Genomic DNA, 24,968 nt, shown 5'->3' on the forward strand with positions numbered 1-24,968 from the left:
AGAGAGAGAGAGAGAGAGAGAGAGAGAGAGAGAGAGGTTGAGGGAGGATAAGAGCAAACAAGCACAGAAAAAAAAAAGTTGTACTATACGTTTCGACGAATATATTCTGTCGGAAAATTTTTTTACATCCCGTTTAGAAATTGAGAGATTTATGTTGCTAAACTCTCTAGGCAAAGACATTTTTACTTAAAATAAGTACCAAAAATAATTTAATCATTCATTCTCAAATCTCCCGTATGGTTGTTCCGCTACTGCCACAATATAAATGAAAACTTCCTCTTTTAAAACTGTTAACACATTCTTTCTGCAGCTCAAAGAGGTTGAGATTTACGTAAGCTTCATGGGAACGAAAACTTACAGACGTGGATCAAAATAGTTGTTTACCGAGATAAGTATACAACTGGCGAAATTAATTGCGGCAGAAAGACAAAGACATAAACCTAGCGACTTCACAGGTACCGTTCATCGTGTTACTCCATAAATTACGTAACTGTATAGACCTTTTCCCCCCTCAGCCGTGATCATCACCCTAGAAACAGGTTGCGAGAGAAATGGGAAACAAATGATGTAGTCAATCAGGAAGACTCTGAGCTCAGAATCAGTATTAGCGAATACTAATATGAGGATCAATAACACAGTGATTTTCACAACCGTCATGGACGGTTCAGGAACCTGGAGCATGGCTAAACAACAAGAGGATCTATTAGTATTTCAGAGAAGGGAAGTGAGAAGCTTATGGGGACCGATAGAGCAGGATGGAGGAGGAGAAGGAACGAAGAAATCTACCTCTTGAATCTGAAGAGCAGAATCATCCGGTGAGCGGACCGTACAGCAAGTATGCCACAAGCAAGTCAGTTGAAGAAAGCACTTGAAGGGAAAGAAGGGCGAAGAAAGTGGTCCAACTCAAACATTCATATTTATTTACGTACTACACGAATATGTAATAAAAATGGGGGTTCCTATTTAAAAAAACGCAGTTGATATCCGTTAGACCTATGTCAGCGCCATCTAGAGGGACAGCCATAGCGCCATCTGGTTTCCCCCTTCAAGCTAGACAAGTTTCGTTCTTTGCAGTTTTTTCGTTTAACGCTTATTTCGTGAGATATTTGGCCCGGTCACTATCAATGGACCATCCTACATGTATATTACTAACTACGTGATCAGGCCAAGTGGACCGCACGCATCTACAAGTTTCTTCCTCCACTGTACTCTGTCCATTGCTGCTATGCGCCAGCCGTTCACATCTATTGACACTTGGATTAAATCTTCATGGAGTCCATCCCTCCAACGCTTCTTCGGTCGCCCTGCCGGTCTCTTTCCTGTAGGTGTGAAATCCAGGAGCTTCTGCGGCCATCTGTGATCCCCCATCCAGGCCACATGGCCGGCCCACTACATTCGTTTGGCTTTGACAGTTCCTGCTGTGTTGGGCTGCTGGTATAGTTCCTCAAGCTCTTGGTTGTATCTGATCCTCCATTCCCCTGTGTCTGCATCCAGAACCGGACCGAAGATCTTCCGAAGCACTTTTCCCTCAAAAACAAGTAGCTTATGGAAGTTCTGTTTCCGGATACTCCATGTCTCACACCCATATAGAACAACAGGCTGGATCAGGGTTTTGTACAGTCGAGTCTTGAACTGTCTGGAGAGATGTCTGGACCGAAGCAGTTGTGCTAGGCTGTGGTAAGATCGGTTTCCTGATTATATTCTGGCATTGATCTCTGCTTCACATGACTAGTTCTCAGTGAAAAGTGTCCCTAGGTATTTGAATTTTTGAATTCTTGCACTCTCAACGAATACTGACAGGATATATATCAACTGAAATGCTTTTTACTTACTTTACTAACTAGAACACCTTAACCACTTGTCGAAATTAAATATGAGTAGTGTAGTCCTGTCTCTAATGTTTCAGATAAATTCCTTATGAGCTACATAACTTTGTCATCGATCAACTGCGTGGCACGTAGCATCTGACTGCTGCTTGTACTTAATCAAAATCTTTTGGCACACTTCCTTAAATAACCTTTCGACAAGGTGCACAGTCACATGTGGATGTAGGATATGTGGACTACGTGCTAGGCATTGGCTTATGTGAAGTCTGCCTATTCATGGACCTGTGAATCAATCATGTGACCACTAGCGAATATGTATAGTAAAATGCGTGCATACACCATAGTTATGTCGTCAGAGAGTTGACCATTCATAAGAATTCATATTTAGATAGTTTCGTATTGATAACACAAGATCTCGTCCGCTGTGACAAATTTTTACAGAACACAACATCCATGTTTTGCGTTTCAATCAACTAGGGCCTGGCGTCCATGCGTCCCTGTTCCTTTGTTTTGGAGTGAAGGCCTGTTGAAAAATCTTTGCATACACGTTTCTTCAAAACATTATGGAGATTTTCTTGAATATTCACTGAGATATGTAGCTCTATTGCGACTTGTAACACGACGATGAAACGCTGACCCGCTCCAGTCGCACATCCACCATGTGACATCGCCTGTTATGAACTGACTCGTCGAATGCATCATCTGTTCTCTATATCTGTTAGCTCAAGCTGCCACTATAGTTACTGCGCTTACCTCGTTTATGCGCAAGGATCACTCTCTGAATGCTTTGGATGTATACATCATATAGGACGTACACTCCTGGAAATTGAAATAAGAACACCGTGAATTCATTGTCCCAGGAAGGGGAAACTTTATTGACACATTCCTGGGGTCAGATACATCACATGATCACACTGACAGAACCACAGGCACATAGACACAGGCAACAGAGCATGCACAATGTCGGCTGTAGTACAGTGTATATCCACCTTTCGCAGAAATGCAGGCTGCTATTCTCCCATGGAGACGATCGTAGAGATGCTGGATGTAGTCCTGTGGAACGGCTTGCCATGCCATTTCCACCTGGCGCCTCAGTTGGACCAGCGTTCGTGCTGGACGTGCAGACCGCGTGAGACGACGCTTCATCCAGTCCCAAACATGCTCAATGGGGGACAGATCCGGAGATCTTGCTGGCCAGGGTAGTTGACTTACACCTTCTAGAGCACGTTGGGTGGCACGGGATACATGCGGACGTGCATTGTCCTGTTGGAACAGCAAGTTCCCTTGCCGGTCTAGGAATGGTAGAACGATGGGTTCGATGACGGTTTGGATGTACCGTGCACTATTCAGTGTCCCCTCGACGATCACCAGTGGTGTACGGCCAGTGTAGGAGATCGCTCCCCACACCATGATGCCGGGTGTTGGCCCTGTGTGCCTCGGTCGTATGCAGTCCTGATTGTGGCGCTCACCTGCACGGCGCCAAACACGCATACGACCATCATTGGCACCAAGGCAGAAGCGACTCTCATCGCTGATGACGACACGTCTCCATTCGTCCCTCCATTCACGCCTGTCGCGACACCACTGGAGGCGGGCTGCACGATGTTGGGGCGTGAGCGGAAGACGGCCTAACGGTGTGCGGGACCGTAGCCCAGCTTCATGGAGACGATTGCGAATGGTCCTCGCCGATACCCCAGGAGCAACAGTGTCCCTAATTTGCTGGGAAGTGGCGGTGCGGTCCCCTACGGCACTGCGTAGGATCCTACGGTGTTGGCGTGCATCCGTGCGTCGCTGCGGTCCGGTCCCAGGTCGACGGGCACGTGCACCTTCCGCCGACCACTGGCGACAACATCGATGTACTGTGGAGACCTCACGCCCAACGTGTTGAGCAATTCGGCGGTACGTCCACCCGGCCTCCCGCATGCCCACTATACGCCCTCGCTCAAAGTCCGTCAACTGCACATACGGTTCACGTCCACGCTGTCGCGGCATGCTACCAGTTTTACAGACTGCGATGGAGCTCCGTATGCCACGGCAAACTGGCTGACACTGACGGCGGCGGTGCACAAATGCTGCGCAGCTAGCGCCATTCGACGGCCAACACCGCGGTTCCTGGTGTGTCCGCTGTGCCGTGCGTGTGATCATTGCTTGTACAGCCCTCTCGCAGTGTCCGGAGCAAGTATGGTGGGTCTGACACACCGGTGTCAATGTGTTCTGTTTTCCATTTCCAGGAGTGTAAATTACAACCCAGTATGAAAAACTACTTGAAAACAGCATATACAAAGAAAGAAACAATTACAAGTTTACAAACCTTTTCAGACTAAAATAAAACTACATTCTTCCATCATTACACTGATAGTAGATTTTTCTCCCTAATTCAGTACAATATTTTCCCATTAGCTACGCGATCTACCCATGTAATCTCCACCATTCTTCTTGTAGTACCACATCCGAGAAGCTTTTATTCAGTTATCCTCTGAATTTCTTATCGTTCTCGTTTTACTCGCGTACAAGTATATACTACAGCAAATTCTTTTAGAAAAGACCGTGTAGCACCTGAATTTATATTCGATTCCAAGAAATTTCTCTTCTTCAAAAATGCTGTTCTTTGCTTTGCTAGTCTACATTTTTATTCTCTTTACGTCTACCATCATCAGTTACTTTAGTGCCCAAATAGGAAACTCATGTACTGATTGGTGTCTTGTTTCAGAATTTAAATCCTTCAGCATCGCTTATTTTAATTCGACTACATACCAGTATCCTCGTTTTGCCTTTATTGATGATCATTTTATATGCTTGTTTCAAAACCGTATCCATTCCGTTCAGCTGCTCTTATAAGTGTTTTTCTGTCTCTCACTGTGTCAAAGACAAATGCGAATTTTTTAAATTTCTTCTCTCTCAATTTTAAGTCGACCTCCAAAATTTTTTTTGACTTCCTCCACTGTATTGTCATGTTTGAATAACATTCTCACATCTAACTGTACAATAACGAGTAGAAACAAGTAATCAATCGAAAGGCGTTATTAAATGACTCATCCTGTTACGTGGGCCCCACTTACCAGCGTTTATATCGGAACAGACGATTCTAGAAGTTTGTCTTGTGGTTTTAGCAAACTTCTCGGACAATTTGGCGAAAGTTTCCATGCCAACATTAACAAGCAGTATATCGCTTGATTTGTCTTTTCAAAAAATTTAAAATGCCGTAAAAAATTACATCCTTAGTTAAAGAAAAAAAATAGCTTTCATAAAGCGTTTGGACAGAAATATGGAAACGCCAAAAACAGATCACATTACCCTGCCTAAATCGGTGTAGGCAACCCATAGATGATCTAAGAGCTTCGAGTGGTCTCAGAATGGACAAATACTGGCCCTGTATGGATTTAACGCGAATGTTATACTACTACGCCTGCAAAATAGTGGCAAGGTCAGTAATAATTGTGGACATGGATAGCGACAAGCAGCTTCCTCTCCAAAGTAGGCCACGAAATCTCAATAATCTTGGTATCCTGAGACTATGGTGACCCAGGGAGATACGACAATTCATCCTCGTGTCACAAAACCATTCTTGGAAGAGGCGAGTTGTGTGATCAGCGGCTCTGTCACGTTAATACACAGCATCATCACTGAGGCATAAACTTTGTACCATGGGACGGATCTGATCAGACTTGGCATTAATGCGATCTTCCAGAGTAACCATAGAGCTGGGGAATATCACGGTATGGCTGGCCAAATCATCATCAAATTCCCGCCGTGTTACGCTCTTGGGACGCAGACTCAGCCAGAAGTTGGAAATAGTCTGAAACAATACTCAAAAGATCAAATGACATTCTTCCAGTGCTCCACAGGTTTTATCGCTTCCGTACCACTTTTCCGTGTTACGGGCATCTGCATCACTGATGAGTGGTTTGGAATTCCAACTGGCCCTGAAATTCCCTACATCTGGAAGTCCCTTCGCGTTGTTTCGGTGCTCGCAGTACTCGCAAGTGCGACATCCGTTCCTATAGTGACTAGCCGGTACGGTATCTCAGCGAGTTTTGTCAGAAGGTTAGCTACCCTTTGTAATAAAAAACTGAGTGAATGGATCAATGAAGAACCTGAACGGGTGTCATCGGACGTCCGCCATAACAAATTCAACGAACAATATAGAACAAAATGAGATCAATAAAAAAAGTAAGTGGTCTTGGGGTAGCGCCTTTGATTCATAATTAAAGCGTCTTCGGACCCGAGTCGAATGCCACCGCTTCTTAAATTTTGATTAATAATCAGCATTAGCGGCCGAAGAATTCCGGCATAACAAGTCACCCTCATTCTGCCAACGGCCTTGTCAAAGACGGTGGAGGAGTGGACAGATGTTCAGGGCGCTCTCTTGTCCTAGGGGTCGGAAACTGGCTCTGAAGGCGGAAGAATCAAGAAAGATCAACGGCATGAGGATGCAGAAGGCAATGGAAACGACTGCATTAAAGACACGTAACATGTATCCAGAGGACATGTGGCCTGTGACTGAAGAAGTAACATGATGATCTCTCCTTTAACAAAAGATTCCGGAATAGTCCCACATTCGGATCTCCGGGAGGGCACTGCCAAGGGGGAGGTTACCATTAGAAAATGATTGAAAAATCAACGACATAAGAATATTCTACGAGTCGGGGCGTGGAGTTTCAGATGCTTGAACGTGGTAGGGAAACTAGTAAATGTGGAAAAGGAAATGCAAAGGCTCAATCTAGATTTAGTAGGGGTCAGTCAAGTGAAATGGAAAGAAGACAAGGAATTCTGGTCAGATGAGTATAGGGTAATATCAACAGCAGAATAAAATGGTACAACGGGAGCAGGATTCGTTATGAATAGTAGGGATGAGATTGTGTTGCTGTGAAGAGTTCAGTGACAGAGTTGTTCTTATCAGAATCGACAGCGAACCAACAACGACAACGATAGTTCAGGTATACATGCCGACGTCGGAAGCTGAAAATGAAGAGAGAGAGAAAGTGTATAAGGAAAGGGTAATACAGTATGTAACGGTGGATGAAAATTTAATGGTCATGGCGGACTGGAATGCAGGTGTCGGGGAAGGAGTAGAAGAAAAGGTTACAGGAGAATATGGGGTTGACACAAGGAATGAGAGAGGAGAAATATTGAGTTCTCTAATAAACTTCAGCTAGTAATAGCGAATACTCTGTTCAGGAATAACAAGAGGAGGAGGTAAACTTGGAAAACGCCGGATTAAAGAGGACCATTTCAGTAAGATTACATCATGGTCAGACAGAGATTCCGAAATCAGACACTGGATTGTAAGACGTACCCAAGAGCTGACACAGACTCAGATCACAACATAGTAGTGATGAGGAGTAGGCTGAAGTTTAAGGCTTTAGTCAGGACGAATCAATACACAAAGAAGTGGGATACGGAACTACTCAGGAATGACGAGATACGCTTAAAGTTTTCTACGGCTACAGATACAGCAATAAGAAATAGTTCAGTAGGCAGCACTGTTGAAGAGGAATGGACATCCTAAGAAAGGATGGTAATAGAAGTTGGAAAGGGGTGGGGGGGGAGGAACATAAATACAAAGAACGTAGATGCGATGAAACGGTGGGTAACAAAAGAAATACTTCAATTGATCGATGAAAGGAGGGAGTACCAAAATGTTCCCGGAGATTCAGGAATGCAGGAATGCAAGTCGCCGAGGAGTGAAATAAATAGGAAGTGCAGGGAAGCTAAGACGAAATGGCTACATGAAAAATGTGAAGAAATCCAAAAAGAAATGTCTGTCGGTAGGACTGACACAGCGTACAGGAAAATCAAAACAATCTTTTGTGACATTAAAAGCAAGGGTGATAACATTCAGAGTGCTACGGGAATTTCACTGTTAAATGCAGACGAGAGAGAGAGAGAGTAGATGGAAGGCGTACATTGAAAACCTCTATGTGGCGGAAGATTTCTCTGATGTGATAGAAGAAGAACCAGGAGTCGATTTAGAAGAGATAGGAGACCCGGTATTAGAATCAGAATTAAAAATAGCTTTGGAGGACTTAAGATGAGATAAGTCAGAAGGCATAACATTCCATCAGAATTTCAAAAATCATTAGGGGAAGTGGCAACAAAACGACTATTCACATTGGTGCATAGAATGTATGAGGCAGGCGACATACTATCTGACTTTCGGAAAAGCATCATCCACACAAATCCGAAGACGGCAATAGCTGACTAGTGCGAGAATTATCGCACAATCAGCTTAACTGCTCATACAAGTTGCTGACAAGAATAATATGCAGAAGAATGGAAAACAAAATTGAGGATGCGCTAGATGACGATCAGTTTGGCTTTCTGGAAGGTAAATGCACGAGAGAGGCAAATCTGACGTTGCGGTTAATAATGGAAGCAAGACTAAAGAAAAATCAAGAAACGTTCATAGGATTTGTTGACGTAGAAAAAGCGTTCGACAATGTAAAATGGTACAAGATATTCGAAATTCTGAGAAAAATAAGTTTAAGCTATAGGTAGAGACGGGTCATATACAAAACAGCCAAGAGGGAATAATAAGAGTGGACAACCAAGAAAGAAGTGCTCGTATTAAAAAGAGTGTAAAAGGGTATAAGACAAGGATGTAGTTTTTCACCCCTTGTGTTCAATCTGTAAATCGAGGAAGCAGTGATGGAAATAAAAGAAAGATTCAGGAGTGGAATTAAAATTGACGCTCTAAGGATATCAATGATACGATTCGCTGATGACATTGCTATCCTGAGTGAAAATAATGAAGAATTACATGATCTGCTGAATGGAATGGTTCAAGTGGCTCGGAGCACTTTGGGACATAACATCTGAGGTCATCAGTCCCCTAGAACTTAGAACTACTTAAACCTAACTAACCTAAGGACATCACACGCATCCATGCCCGAGGCAGGATTCGAACTTGCGACCGTAACGGTCGCGCGGTTCCAGACTGTAGCGCTTAGAACCGCTCGGCCACTTTGGCCGGCTGAATGGAATGAACAGCCTTTTTCAGTATAGAGAATGGACTGCGGGTAAATCGAAGAAAAACGGAGGTAATGAGATGTAGTAGAAATGAGAACAGCGAGAAACTTAATATCAGGATCGATGGTCACGAAGTAGTTGAAGTCAACGAATTCTGCTATCTAGGCAGAAAAATAACGAGTGACGTATAGAACAGGAAGGACATCAAAATCAGACTAGCAATGGCAAAAACGGCATTCCTGGCCGAGAGTACTAATATCAAATATCGGCCTTAATCTGAGGAAAAAATATCTGAGAATGTACGTCTGGAGTACAGCATTTTATGGTAGTGAAACATGGACTGTGTGAAAACCGGAACAGAAGAGAATCGAACAATTTGAGATGTGGTGATACAGAAAAATATTGAAAATTAGGCGAACTGATAACGTAAGAAATGAAGGAGGTTCTGTGCAGAATCAGAGAGGAAAGGAATATATGGAAAACACTAATAAGGAGAAAGGACAGGATGGTAGGACATCTGTTAAGACATGAGAGAATGACTTCCATGGTAACAGAGAGAACTGTAGAAGGGAAAAACTGTAGAGGAAGACTGAGATTGGAATATTTTGTGGCGGCGTTCGTAGCGACAAACACTTCGCTGTAGAAACGGCTTACGAAGTCACCGCCACACTTTTAATAGCGGGCCGACCGGTCCGCTGGAACAGTGAACAGAAAAATGAAAACCCAAACACTCTGATTAAATTAAGTCGGTACTTATCTTTATTAACGAAGATACAGAAACACAGTAGTGAACTCCGTGTCTACAGAAATCTGTCTAGTTCGAGTCGGAGCGGCTAGGTCAGCGTCGGCTGACGACAAACGACAACTCTGCTGCGATGAACACACAACTGACTAGCAAGTACACAAATCGGTGGCGAGTATACAACTGAGCGGCGAATACAGAACTGTCCTAGCGCTCGCGACTCCAGCGCTTAAGAAGCCAGAAGCCAGCGGTGGCGCGCGCAGACTTGCGGCGATTTCCTGTATCGCTGGCGCTGCTTATGCGGACGGCGTCCGGACTTTGATGCTGCCAACCTTTTGGCAGCGGGCTCGGTTGGCATTACTGGCTAGGATATAACAGAATACATCCAGCAAATAATAGTGGACGTAAGTTGAAAGCGCTACTCTGAGATGAGGAATTCATGGCGGGCCGCATTAAACCAGTCAGAAGACTGATGAAACACCCCACCCCCACAAAAAAGGTGACTTTTGCATCTGTCAATTTCTTCTTATTTGTCACGATTTTCTTCAAAGGCTGTCCGTCTCGACCACTTCACACACACACTTTCGTCCGCGTTGTGACTTTGCGGATGATGTTTTTCCGCTTACCCCATATGAGGTATCCATCTTTCGTTTGATCAGTCTTGAAACACCAAAGACGTTGAAACTCCTGATACCGTAAGTACCCATCATACGAGCACTAATAATCTGCCAATTTTCTATTTAACTTAGCTCCAACATAATGTACTGAGAACTAAACAGAACACGGTCCTGACGACTGATAGTTGTAACTTGTTGAGGACATCAGACAGGCAGACAGGTGCCCCTGTGGTCAAATACAGCTTCGCAACTTGCAGGCTTGGCTAGCATCTTGATTTATGTTTAAGCATGCGTTTCTCGCGGTGTTCCCACACTCATTTTTTCCAACCCTCGTATATGGTTGAATATAATTGGTTCTGTGAAGTGTTTGAAATATCCACTTTCAAAAGTTATTTTGCTGTCTCACGTCCTGCTACTAGTTAGCGGCAACGAAATATATTATACATGCTTTTGTTTCATTACACTGTTCATATGCCGTGCCTTCATTAGCTGGCAAAAGCTTCTCTTGGCTTTCCGTGCGGACGCACTTCCATGCTAAATAAAGAGGCTAACACAAGTTCTGTTAATTTCTGACCCATTCTCTTCTGTTTTAAATAATTTGTTTACGTTTCCATAATTGTATCATATTTATAATGTTCCATAACATCCATTCGTAAGTCATTCCCTTTCATGAAGAAATACGCTTGAGGAAAGGGGAACGTAATATTACTTTGGGTCTACTTAAAAAATGTATTGCATATTTTAGGCAGAAAATGTGCCCTGAAAATGTTTCGTTTATTTATTTTCCTGTATGTTAAGTAATTACCGAAGTACATGTTTCCTTTGATCGCTGTATTCTCTAGAGGTTTTCTCATTAAATATCAAAATCTTACTGTTATAAGGGAAAACTGCTATTGTTTCCTTTGCACGTACATTAGAATCCTATTTCTGTTTATCGAAAGTGTTCTGGGACATTTCACTGTTCTGGTTTTTTCTTTTCACATCAGTGGAGCCATGTTTCCAATGGCTTTAAATTAAAAATAAGAAAAGTTCACCTAATGGATCTATGACTTTTCTCAACATGTGTGAATTATTCTTCGCTGTGTTCTTATTACATTGTTACAGAGAGATATTCACTATATTTGTCTATTCGTTTTTGTTTATCTATAGTCAAATGATGCGTATCCTCAGAGAAACGTATGTGATTCACATATGTTGTAGTAGCACATACTCTTTCCTTTTTTCTAGTTTAATGAACTAAAATCTTCCTCTACGGAAACTTAAAATAGCCTTGGCATTAAGAATCTCCTTCTCCACTAATATTCGACAGTATTTCTAGATTGGTGCTGATCATAATTTTGTTGGTAATTGGTGCTATCTAAATTAAATCCGCATCTTTTAATAAAAATAATTAACAATTTTAATGAATGACGTCAGTGATTACCAGACAAAACTATCTGAATGTGAATTCCTTCTTCTTTGGTGGCCTTCCATGAAATTTTCTGCGCTTCAGTTGGGTGCATGATAGACCAGGCCAGTTTCCCGATGTTACAACGACTCCTGAGGGCTGAGTGCTGCCTTATCTGAGGACAGAGTGATCTCAGCGATCGCGAGGGTGCAGGTAACTTGCAGTGTGCCGCACCGACTTCTTGCCATCATCCCCCTTTTTCAGATACGAACGTTTCCTGTACTAAGGGTACTTTTCCTTTATGCTTTTATGCTCTTAGGCAATTTTTTAAGTATTTTAGATGCAAGATTTGAATAAAAATATGTACCCTTTTTCAAAATTAAAATTTTTATATTTGCCTTCTTTTTAAGGACCGGAATAGTTAAATTTGAAATATTCATTGTTGTAATAAACTAAATGATTGTTCACTATCACGCCAAATAACAGCAATAATTTTATTTGTATAGAATGGAGCGGAGAGTGAAAATTTATACCGAGGATGGGGATCGATCACGGGTGTTCTGCATGCTAGGCAGTTGCGATAGCTACTAACCCACCTTGGCACAGCGGTTCACACACCAGCATGGATTACCCTGGAACGCCTCCCCCCTCTATCCAAATTCTCACTGTCGACCCAGTCTACTTTGAATCCCACTTACACACGAACAGAATTGCCTAGGCTTTTCATGTTCTGGAGTAGTACCTTACCCTCGAATGTAAATGGGGGATCCAGCTCTAAGGCCAGATCAAGCACTTACATAAACGATATGACACAATTGCAGAGGCTTTACTGGTCTCATTCAGATATGACTGTAAGCGGTGAGTGATATTGTGGTGTCACCGCCAGACACCACACTTGCTAGGTGGTAGCCTTTAAATCGGCCGCGGTCCGTTAGTATACGTCGGACCCGCGTGTCGCCACTATCAGTGATTGCAGACGAGCGCCGCCAAACGGCAGGTCTAGAGAGACTTCCTAACACTCGCCCCAGTTGTACAGCCGACTTTGCTAGCGATGGTTCACTGACAAATTACGCTCTCATTTGCCGAGACGATAGTTAGCATAGCCTTCAGCTACGTCATTTACTACTACCTAGCAAGGCGCCATTACCAGTTACTATTGATGCTGTAAAACATGTACCGTCAAGAGCGATGTTCACCAATTATGGATTAAAGTGAAGTATTCCAGCAGCTACATATGTTTTATGCTAGTCTCATTTCCTTGTCCTGTTCCAGACCTCACGCCAGCCTGCGTGAACTTAAACGCGTGCCTTTCAGCTTCTTCATAGTGGGTTGGCTGTCTTGCCAATCCACAACAGATATCATAATGAGACCACTAATATGCAATAATACATGTTAAGTCCCATAGTACTCAGAGACATGCAATAATGCTGTGGACTATAACTCACCATCCACTTCAGCGTATTCTGTCGGTCACAAATTGCTATGCACGGCTACACTGACATGTAGATATGTTTTTATAGTGATACCCGAAAGTTGACAGAAATTGTACATGATGGAAAGATCGAACGTTCAGAGATGTGTACATGAGATTTCAATTGTTGTTTCTAAGACACGTTGAAAGACCATGTACACAATTGTATCCAGAGGATCTGAAAGGATTAAACCAGTTGTATTTTGAAGGTACGTAGACGATAATTTCATAGCGAGAAGGTAAATTGATGGTTTTTCTTCGTCACCTCAATTCCATTCAAAGCAACATTAGGTTCACTGAGCAAATAGATATACATTGTTGTCTGCCATTGTTGGATGTCTTGGTTAGACGAAAGAATGATGGCTCTCTGGGGCACTCACTTTGACGTAAGCACATTTATACTGATTTGTATTGCAAACGTCAAGTTGTCATCATCCGACGCAAACTATAAGCGTGGTTATAACACTCGTCCACAGACTTAACACTTATTTTAAAAAAATGCATTATAACCATCAGCTGCAGGATGGTGGTATTTTAATGATGGGATATTATTAGATTAGGGCTGAAACTGCGACATTTCCTGTGGATGTCACAATGGTCTGCATCAGTTGACCTCACCAATATTCACACGTATTTAATAGAATAGGTGTCATGGAACAAATAATTAATGAGAGAGAAGTGGTCCTTGAAAACATGTGACCTGAGTGCTGCAACTCACACAAGCTAATAACAGAGGGTTCTTCTAACTACGGAATGAAACAATGTCCACATCGATCTTTGTTTATTACAATATTCTCTGCTGAAGTTGAGAGGTGGCATAAGCCCCCTTTCATTTTTCTATCTTACGATTTTCCTCTCTAATTGTATGCAGTGAAAAGTCGCTATTCCTTCACACACGGACTTCCCACGCAGCGTCTCTCGTCACCCGGGTGGTCCGGTGACAGGCGGGCTCTGCTGATCTGGAAAGGGTTAAGCCGACGGGTGTGAGGAAGTCGAGTGAATGCTTTGCAGACGCCGACATTGTCAAAAGACACGCCCGGAGGGGTCTGAAGTAGCGGCTGGGCTAGAGGTTCCGTTACTTCGCAGAAACTTAGCGAAAACACTTTCTGGCGGGCTACCAGCGTGGCGTGGGAATGACTTGTGTACCCAGGCAGTTGTGGCGGGAAAATTCCCGCGCTTTCTGCAAAAATAGTAACTGTGGCTTGCTCAGGGCATAGCTCCATGGCGTAGCAAAATCAGGGCAGAAATTGGCGCCAAGAACCTCCATTGGTGGAATGGTAGTGCTCCGGCAATAGAGTGGAATTTTCCGCCGGTTTTCAAGTTGCTGATAGGAACGTTTAACCACGGCCAATGTTGTGTGTTCGGCCTGTACGGGTGCTCTAAGTAGTCGGCTCTCGCCTTTCGGTCGAGGACGTCGAAGCAACCAGCCATCGCCTCCAGTCCGCCAAATCGTGTTCTTGCAGTTAAGAAGACAGATTGGTAAGGTATGTCCGCAGCACCGGCAGACAGGGATTTTCCTAGGTGATAATCAGAGCTCAGCAGAGCGAGCCTGTTCGTCTTTTTCTAACTTTGTTCTGTCTTGGGTAGCAGCAATCAATGTTGGGTTCGCTATGTGTTTTCTCTTAAGATTTGAGTTTCAAGGAATTGGCTCCACATACAACTTCGTCATAATCCTCACAATCTAGTTTAGGGACAACTTCACATTCACAGCGTTTGTTTGAATATCCAATTTGAGCCAATTTGATGTATTGTAAATGTTTCATGTGTTTTTGTTTATTATTTTGTGTTTAGTCTTAATAAATCATATTGTTATTTTGGACAGAACTTTCATTCTGTTAATCGGTAGAGCAACCCTATCATTCCTCACTATGTTAATGAAACCTTCGTTTATTTAACGTATTTATCAAATTAAATTATTGCAGGTGCCAAACTCTCTTCTACTCCACTGGCAGGGTTGATTAGAGTCAGTTCGCGTTTTTTTTTTTAATCCTTGTGCAACAGCAAAAGTCGGAGTTAGAATACGGGGGGCTTAGAGCATCATTTACATATGTAGATTCTAGAAGAATTTAGTGTTAAATACACTGCTAGCCCCGGCACCTCGCAAAGTATATGAATAAAAAATTATTAATGTACCAGTTCGATCACGAGAAGTGCAGATAATGAGCGAACTATTGACTTTCAACACGGGCCAATATGAATCCAACGCATGAATGCCTCGGCAAAGATTGGATACATCAGCTAGATGGGACAAATTTTGAATCAACACATGTTTATCGATAATTAGACCCACTATGATCGGTCTGTGGTTGCGTGTCTGCCAAAAGAAAGAAAGAACTACACATTTAACAAACATTTTCAACTGATTCATGGTGAATCTTCAGATGCTCGCAAAGATATTTGGTTATGAAATGAGACTAGCCGTAACAAAATGCTGATAAATGTATGTGAATTTTCAAACCCTGCTCAACAATGCAGTGATATCTCACCACAACCATCTTCCTTATGCGTGAAGTCACGGCCGAGGATCACGTAAAATTCTCTTCTCTGCTGAGAGCTGATATCAAGGATGCCCTCCGCTCTCTATCAGTAACATAAGTCCGTTCTCCAATCTACAAGTCTGCGCAATTCCATCGCGCCAGTGGCAGTGATTCTGCCAGTTACTGGCCAGTCGTTTACTGTTACAAGTCATCAGTCTCCTCTCCATGCTGAAGTTTTATAACATAAACCTATCTTACACACCCTGGTTCGGAGCACTTAAACAATTCAGTTTCTCCCACGCTCCATGCTGTTCAGCCAGTGTGGTTTCCTCCACGTATCTACTTCTCGAAAATTGTCATTTTGGCTTTCTGCACTCTGGAATTTGTTCAGGTTAGCCGATGACGAGGCCTGTCACAACTTTTTGGGCCGGGATTCATCCACTTGGCGTAAGGCAGTAAAAGAGAGATGGCCAAAGATGAAAAGAATTTGTGTTCATAAAGTAGGCTATCCAGTTCTCACGACTTGTCAAGATGTTTATCTGTTTGTGACTGACCGTCACGGAAATTTCCTGGAAAATCTGTCTTCGGCAAGCAAAGAAAAGTTGCTTTGAATTTTGTGTGGACTGATCGCCCTCTCTTGCTAAAAGTCGTCATTTTCTACCGATTGCAGGTGTTCATCGCGCCACGTTAAGGATTTCTAAGACTGCGGACTTTGGCCTACGTCATACAAGAAGTCTACCTTTGATTTAACCTAACTGGTGAGGGATTCTGCCAGTAATTGTTTGTCTTGTTTATCCTGTGGCAGGCCGGCCGCTGTGGCCGAGCGGTTCTAGGCGCTTCAGTACGGAACTACGTGGCTGCTACGGTCGCAGGTTCTAATCCTGCCTCGGAGATGGATGTGGGTAATGTCCTTATGTTAGTTAGATTTTGGTAGTTCTAAGTCTAGGTGACTGATGACCTCAGAAGTCCCATAGTGCTTAGAGCCATTTTCTTCTGTGGCTTCAGTATATTTGACAAAAACTAAGACTGTCAGTATCTATGACAAATTGGTTGTACAATTGTGGATAATTTCGACGTGGTTAAACTTCAAAAGAATATGGGATATTTTTAAATAATCTGTTGTACCCTAAATCCAGGATGATGGTTAATAACCGAAAACGGTAGAAGACTATTGGGACAGTAAAGAGCTGATGGTTAAAATATATTTTACAAAATATTTTGCGGCTGTTGAACCTCAACATAGAAACATTTTAGATCTCACACTGTCTCACATCTAGACAGACGGCCTAAAGACAGTGTTCAGAAAGAATAGCTATTCCACCCAGCAAATTATCAGGATACCATCAGTTAATACCAAGAATCAGGAAGTGGATGATGAGAAGAACAAGCCGGCAAAACCATAAGCTTTCCTTCCTTACGTGGGCAGCTCTTAGTTTAGAAAAGAATGCTCTGCAAATTTCACATAAAATCGATTTTCGTCCACCATTTACGACTGCCAATCTTTTTGTTCCACTGAAGGACGAATTGTTACTTCGGACGGCCGGAATTTACAAAATAACTTGTCAATATGGTATGACGTGCGTAGAGCAGACCACATGCACTGTGAAAGAACACTACACAGAACATTAGCGTTGCATTCGCTTTTTGCAACTAAGCAAGTCCGGTATTTCAGAACACTATATTTCCACTGGACGTTAGTGCAATATGGCGGAACTGTGATTCTGCACGACTTCATTCTGGGATTCCATTATTCAATAAATTCGTGGAAGTACACCTGGCGGAAAGCCTAATAAATGAAGATCTACAATTGGAGAATGCATGAAACCCCGTCAGCTCCTCGATTTGTTGTAATGTAAGGTGACGGAGTGCGCCAACAGTCTCGGTAAGCGGTGATGCAGAGAAGAGCTGAGTTCCATGATTGTACCAGAGGGGCCCGTCTCTCAACCTGATTCTAGGGCAAGGGCGGAATACTCGCAGAGCGTTATATATTGCTGGACGGAGCAAGTCTTCGTCAGACTTCTGTGGCTCACGTGAACTTAGCGACGACTGGCTGCAAGATCGGAAATTGTGTTTGAGCATTATGTTCGAGGTGGAAACTTTAAAATTCACTTGTGTTGAGTCAATGATCTACATCTCAAGTGCTGTTACCAAAGATCCACATGAAACAATGTATAATACAGTTCACTACATGGAAATGGTGTATTGTCCTATATCCACTTCTTAATCTTTTTCCATTCATTGGATGAGATCCAGTGTCTTTGTTACGCAGTTAGTGACTATTTAACTCAGATGTTCATAGATCACAGAAAGGAGTATTTGTCGCTTTTTTTCTTGAATAATAATTCTGACATTACTCCATTACCAGTAGGGAATATAATTGGGTATAAGGCGAGAAATTATTAACAGGATCGTAATACTATCGGCCCTTAAAAAATAGGCAATCGCCGATAATATTAATCATCTGCGAAGGATATAGCCGGACCGTGACTGTATCTAACGACAAGGAATCGTACTATAATTTAGTTATCGGGAAGAAGGTGAAACAGTAACAATAGCAATGCTAACGGAATTTGAACTTGCGTTCTACTAATGCGAAAGTAAACTGTAGTTATATATACAAGCGTTCGCCAGACTAATTAGGGAATGCACTAGCAAGTTTTATAGCAAAGTGAAACTTTGCCTAAGAAAACTAACCTCACTTGATACCCTATCTAATTTCTTGTAACACAGGTATTCTGAATATTACATAGCAACCTGCCTTAGCAAACAACACAACAGCTAGCCCCTACGCAGAACAGAGAGTGGTGAATATTTGCAACACTACAAATCTTCTCTCAATAACACTTACTATTGGCAAAAACTACTGGGCAGTATAATGAACAAGCGCAGGAGGTCATATGAACCTACTAACAAAGTCTGATTGGTAGTAGCATAAACTACTATTATTTGGAGCAACCATCACCAAAATGATCATGATTTGAATCACTACTGATTACTATGTGCTCCAGAAATTTGCACAGGGAGTTACTCAGCACAAATTGGCAGTAGATGTATTATTTATAAGAAAAGTTTTGGCGCAGAATAAATAATTTCACTGATTTCTACATTTGCTCAGGGGGAACAAGAGAACCTAGCAACTAGTCTTTCATTGGACTCATACTCAAACTCGCTTTATACACTCCTGGAAATTGAAATAAGAACACCGTGACTTCATTGTCCCAGGAAGGGGAAACTTTATTGACACATTCCTGGGGTCAGATACATCACATGATCACACTGACAGAACCACAGGCACATAGACACAGGCAACAGAGCATGCACAATGTCGGCACTAGTACAGTGTATATCCACCTTTCGCAGCAATGCAGGCTGCTATTCTCCCATGGAGACGATCGTAGAGATGCTGGATGTAGTCCTGTGGAACGGCTTGCCATGCCATTTCCACCTGGCGCCTCAGTTGGACCAGCGTTCGTGCTGGACGTGCAGACCGCGTGAGACGACGCTTCATCCAGTCCCAAACATGCTCAATGGGGGACAGAGTTGTTTCGTTTACTGTGAAACCTGGCTTCTGGCCGAATTTCATAATCCTAGGTCAACGGACCACGAAATTCAGCAAGGAGCAATGTTTCACTGTAAAAAATAAATAAATAAAAATAAAAACAACATTGAAAACTCTTAATTTGTAAATCTATAACATAAATGTTATTTCTTGTCATTAAAAGTACAACAATGTTCAGGGAAATTCAGCGATTCACAAATACAAGCCACTTAGCGTTGTAATAAGTAGGAAGTGCAGGGAAGCTCATGAGAAATGGCTGCATGGAAAACGTGAAGACATGGAAAAAGAAACGACTGTAGACAGGACTCACTCAGCATATATAAATGTCAGATCAGCATTGGGTGATGCAATGTAAAATCATCAGACGATCAACTCCAATTACAAAATTATGTAGAGAGAATTTCTGTGTGGTGCGAAAAGTGGCAATTGCACATGGAAACAAAAAGAGATCCGATATATTTTGGGTATACGATAAATCGCACAAATCTAAGGGCTGTTAATTCCATTAAATACCTAGGAATTACAATTACGAGCAACTTAAATTGGAAAGACCACATAGATAGTATTGTGTGTAAGGTGAAACAAAGAGTGCGCTTTGTTGGGAGAACACTTAGAAGATGCGACAAACCCACTAAAGAGACAGCCTACATTACACTTGCCCGTCCTCAGCTGGAATATTGCTGCACGTTATGGGATCCTTACCAGGTAGGATTGACGGAGGACATCGAAAAAGTGCAAAGAAGGGCAGCTTGTTTCGTGTTATCACGCAGTGGGGTGAGAGCGTCCTGATATGATACGCGAGTTGGGGTGGCAGTCACTGAAACAAAGGCGGTTTTCTTTGCGGCGAGACTATTTACGAAATTTCAATCGCCAACTTTCTCTTCCGAATGCGAAAATATTTTGTTAACATCCACCTACGTAAGGAGAAATGATCATCGTAAATAAGAGAAGTCAGAGCTCGAACGGAAAGATTTAGGTGTTCCTTTTTCCCACCTTCTTTTTAAGTGTGAACTGCAGAATAACCATGTAGATGTAGAAGTGAGGATGGCAACAAAACGACTACTCACGTTGGCATGTAGCACGTATGAGTCTGGCGATATACCATCTTACTTTCGCAAGATCTTCATCCATACAATTCCGAAGACTGCAAAAGCTGACATGTGGGAGAATTATCGCAATCAGCTTCCCAGCTCATGCACCCATACTGATAAAAATGATCTACATAAGAATGGAAAAGAAAATTGAGGAGGAGTTAGATGACGATCAATTTGATTTTAGGAAAAATGAAAGGCACCGGAGAGGCAATTCTGAAGCTGCGCTTGGTAAAGGAAGCAAGCAAGACTCAAGGAAAGTCCAGACACTTTCACAGGGTTTGTCGACCTGGAAAAGGCGTTCGACAATGTAAAATGATGCAAGATGTTCGAAATTCAGAGAAAAATAGGGGTAAGCTACAGGGAAGACGGGTAATATACAATACATACAAGAGCCAAGAGGTAGCAATAAGGGTGGAAGACCAAGAACGAAGTGCTCGGATTAAAACGTATGTAGGACAGGGGTGTAGTTTTTTGCTCCCACTGTTCAATTTGTATATCGAAAAAGGAATGGTAGAAATAAAAGAAATTATCAATAGTGGATTTAAAATTCAAGGTGAAAGGATGTCAGTGAGTAGATCTGCTAATATATTGCTATCCTCAGTGAAAATGAAGAATTAGTAAAGAATCTGCTGAATGGAATGAACAGCCTAGTGTGTAGAGTGTGACAGTAAATCTAAGAAAAACGAATGTAACGAGATGCAGCAGAAATTAGAATAGTGGGAAACTTAACATCAGTATTGACTGTCACGAAGTAAATGAAGTTAACTAATTTGTCTACCTCGGGAGCAAAATAACCCATGATGGCCGGTGCAAGGAAGATATAAAACGCACACTAGCACAGGCAAAAAGGGCATTCATGGACGAGAGAAGCCTATTAGTATCAAATATAGGCCTTAATTTGAGGAATAAATGTCTGCGAATGTAAATTTGGAGCACAGCATTATACGCTAGTGAAACAAGGACTGTGGGGAAAACCGGAGAAGAAGAAAATCGAATCATTTGAGATGTGGCGCTACACAAGAATGTTGAAACTTAAGTGGACTAGTACGATAAGGTTATCCGGGGAATCGGCGAGAAAAGGAATATGTGGAAAACACCGACAAGAAGAAGCGATAGGGTGATAGAACATCTGTTAAGGTTCAAAATGGTTCAAATGGCTCTGAGCACTATGGGACTTAACATCTATGGTTATCAGTCCCCTAGAACTTAGAACTACTTAAACCTAACTAACCTAAGGACAGCACACAACACCCAGCCATCACGAGGCAGAGAAAATCCCCGACCCCGCCGGGGATCGAACCCGGGAACCCGGGCGTGGGAAGCGAGAACGCTACCGCACGACCACGAGATGCGGGCATCTGTTAAGGCATCACGGGATAACTTCCATGACACTAGTGGGAGATGTAGAAGGTAAGCTATAGAGAAAAACAGGAATTGAAATACATTCACAAATTATTGAGGACGTTGCCTGCCACTGCTACTCTAAGATGAAAGTATTGGCCCAGGAGAGGAATTCTTGGCGGGCGCATCAAACCAATCCGAAGACTGATGACTCAACAATAGGTCAATGGAGATACCACATAGGTTTTGATGAGTGTATTTGTATCAAAATATAACCGTATGTTTTGATTGCATTGACTCAGAACCTTAATGTTTTACACCACCAAGAGGCCGTAAACCTTAGTAAGTGACATAAATTTCAGTTTGATCTACCCGTTCCTGAGAGACGTGAGTCTTAATAGTCGGACGGACAGACAGACAGAAACACGGAATTAATCCTAATACGCATTCGGCTTTTAAAGATTGTGGTACAGAAGCCTAAAAAAGTATCGCTCCTATTTACATAATACACGTAATTCGTTCACGTTTTTTACATGTAAGTGACAAATGTCGTGGGATACTTCCTAATACTGCGTCGGACTTCCCTTCGCCTGGCGTACTGCATCAACTCGACGTGACATGGACTAAGATGTCGATCGACGTCTCCTGCAGAAATATTGAGTCATGCTGCTTCTATTGCCGCCCATAGCTGTGAAAGTTTGGCCGGTGCAATATTCTGTGCACGAGCTGACCTCTCGATTATTTCCGATAAATGTTCAATGGGATTCATCTCATGCGATCTCGGTGTCCAGATCAATCGCCCGAATTGTCCAGAACGTTCTTCAAACCAATCGGGAACAGCTGTGGACTTCCATCGTTATTTGGAAATTCTATGTCCATGGATGGCTGCAAATGGTCTCCAAGTAACCGAACATAACCATTTGCAGTCAATGATCCGTACAGTTGAATCGGAGGACCCAGTTCATTCCATGTTAACACATCCACACCATTGTGAAACCACCATCAGCTTGCACAGTGTCTTGTTCACAATTTGTGTCCATGGCTTCGTGGGGCGACACTCAAACCCTACCATCAGCTTTTACCAACTAAAAGCGGGGCTGATATGAAAAGGCCACGGTTTTCCAGTCGTCTAGGGTCGAACCGAAACGGTCACGAATCCAGAAGAGGCGCTGCAGGCGATGTCGTGAAAAGGAACTCGCGTAGGTCGTCTGCCAGCATAGCCCATTAACGCCAATTTTCGCCGCACTGTCTTACCGGACACATACTTCGTACATCCGACATTGGTTTCTGTTGTTATTTCACGCCGGGTTGCTTGTCTGTTATCACTGACAACAGTACGAAACACCGCTGTCCTCGGTACTTTAATGAAGGCCGCCGACCACTGTGTTGTTCGTTGTGAGAATTTTCTCGGCACACTCTTGGCATTGTGGATCTCGGCATACTGAATTCGCTAACGATTTCCGAAACGAAACGTCCCATGCGTCTAGCTCCAGCTACTATTCCGCTAATTCCCGTCTTGCGGTCATAATCACGTCGCAAACTTTTCCACATGAGTCACCTGAGTACAAATGACAGCTCGACCGATGCACCGACCTTTTATACTTGGTGTACGGGATACTACCTCCACCTTTACATCTGGATGTCGCTATCCCACGACTTCCGTCACCTCAGGGCACATGTACGCACAACAAATTAAACGATGTATAAATTAAAATAAGCACCGTTAAATATATACGCTATGTGATCAAAAATATCCGGACACCCCCCCCCCCCCCCCGAAACGTACGTTTTTATATTAGTTGCACTTTACTGCCAGGTACTCCGTATCAGTGACCTCAGTAGTCATTAGACATAGTGAGAGATCAGAATGGGGCGCTCTGCGGAACTCGCGGACTTTGAACGTTGTCAGGTGATTCGGTGTCACTTGTGTCATACGTCTGTACGAGAGATTTCCTCACTCCTAAACATACCTAGTTCCACTGTTTACAATGTGATAGTGAAGTGGAAACGTGAAGGGACACTTACAGCACAAAAGCGTCCAGGCCGACCTCGTCTGTTGACTGACAGAAACCGCCGACTGTTGAAGAGGGTCATAATGAGTAACAGGTAGACATCTGTCGAGGCCATCACAGAATTCCAAACGACATCAGGATCCACTGATACTACTATCACAGTTAGGCGGGAGGTAAGAGAACTTGGAATTCTTGGTCGAGCGGCTGCTGATAAGACACACATTACGCCGGTAAATGTCAAACGACGCCTCGCTTTGTGTAAGGAGCGTAAACATTGAACGATTGAACAGTGCAAACACGTTGTGTGGAGTGAAGAACCACGGTACAAAGTGTGGCGATCCGATGGTAGGGTTTAGGCATGGCAAATGACCGATGAACGTCATCTGCCAGCGTCTGTTGTGTACAGTAATAACTGGTTCACATGGCGCTGAGCACTATAGTACTTATCATCTGAGCTCATCAGTCCCCTATAATTTAGAACTACTTAAGCCTAACTATCCTAAGGACATCACACACATCCGTACCCGAGGCAGGATTCGAACCTGCTCGGCCACCGCGGCCGACTGCACCGTAATATTCGGAGGTGACAGTGTTATGGAGGGGTCGTGTTTTTCATGGAGGGAGATTGCATCCCTTGTTGTTTCGGGTGGGCCTATCACAGCACAGGCCTACATTGATGTTTTAAGCATCTTCTTGCTTCCCAATGTTCAAGAGCAATTCGGGGATGGCAACTGCACCTTTCAACACGATCGAGCACCTGTTAAAAATGCACTGCCGGTGGCGGCGTGGTTACATGACAATAACATCCCTGCAATGGACTGGCCTGCACAGAGATCTGACCTTAATCCTATAGAACACCTCTGGGATGTTTTGGAACGCCAACTTCGTGCCAGGCCTCACCGACGGACATAGATAGCTCTCCTCAGTGCGGCACTACAAGAATGGGCTGCCATTCGCCAAGAAACATCCCAGCACCTGCTTGAACGTGTGCCTTCGAGAGCGGAAGCTGTCATCAAGGCTAAGGGTGGGAAAACACCATAGTGTATATGAAGTCTTAACGGGTTGTCAGCCGGGTAGCGTCGTCTTCTCGCAGAAACGTTTCGATGGAATGCGTCTCTATCATCTTCAGGCGGCTGACAACCCGCGAAGACTTGATATATGAAATTCGTCGAGAAAGCCTGCACTCACATATAACACCATACTGAATTCCAGCATTACCGATGGAGATCGCCACGAACTTGTAAGTCATTTTCAGCCAGGTGTCCGGATACTTTTGATCACATAGTGTATCTTTTATCACTTTTACCACTGATAACACGCTGTGTTTGTTATGATGTAGATAATCTCACAGTATAGGTCGCACTGGACCATGGAGCTACTGGGAAATGTTAATAGGATGTCTCATGAGATGAACTCGGCTCTTCTTTGCAGGTCAGGAGTCGCAGTGGTCGTTAGCATAACTACAGAAAAACA

This window comes from Schistocerca cancellata, chromosome 7 (assembly GCF_023864275.1).
Source record: "Schistocerca cancellata isolate TAMUIC-IGC-003103 chromosome 7, iqSchCanc2.1, whole genome shotgun sequence".
Taxonomy (NCBI): domain Eukaryota; kingdom Metazoa; phylum Arthropoda; class Insecta; order Orthoptera; family Acrididae; genus Schistocerca; species Schistocerca cancellata.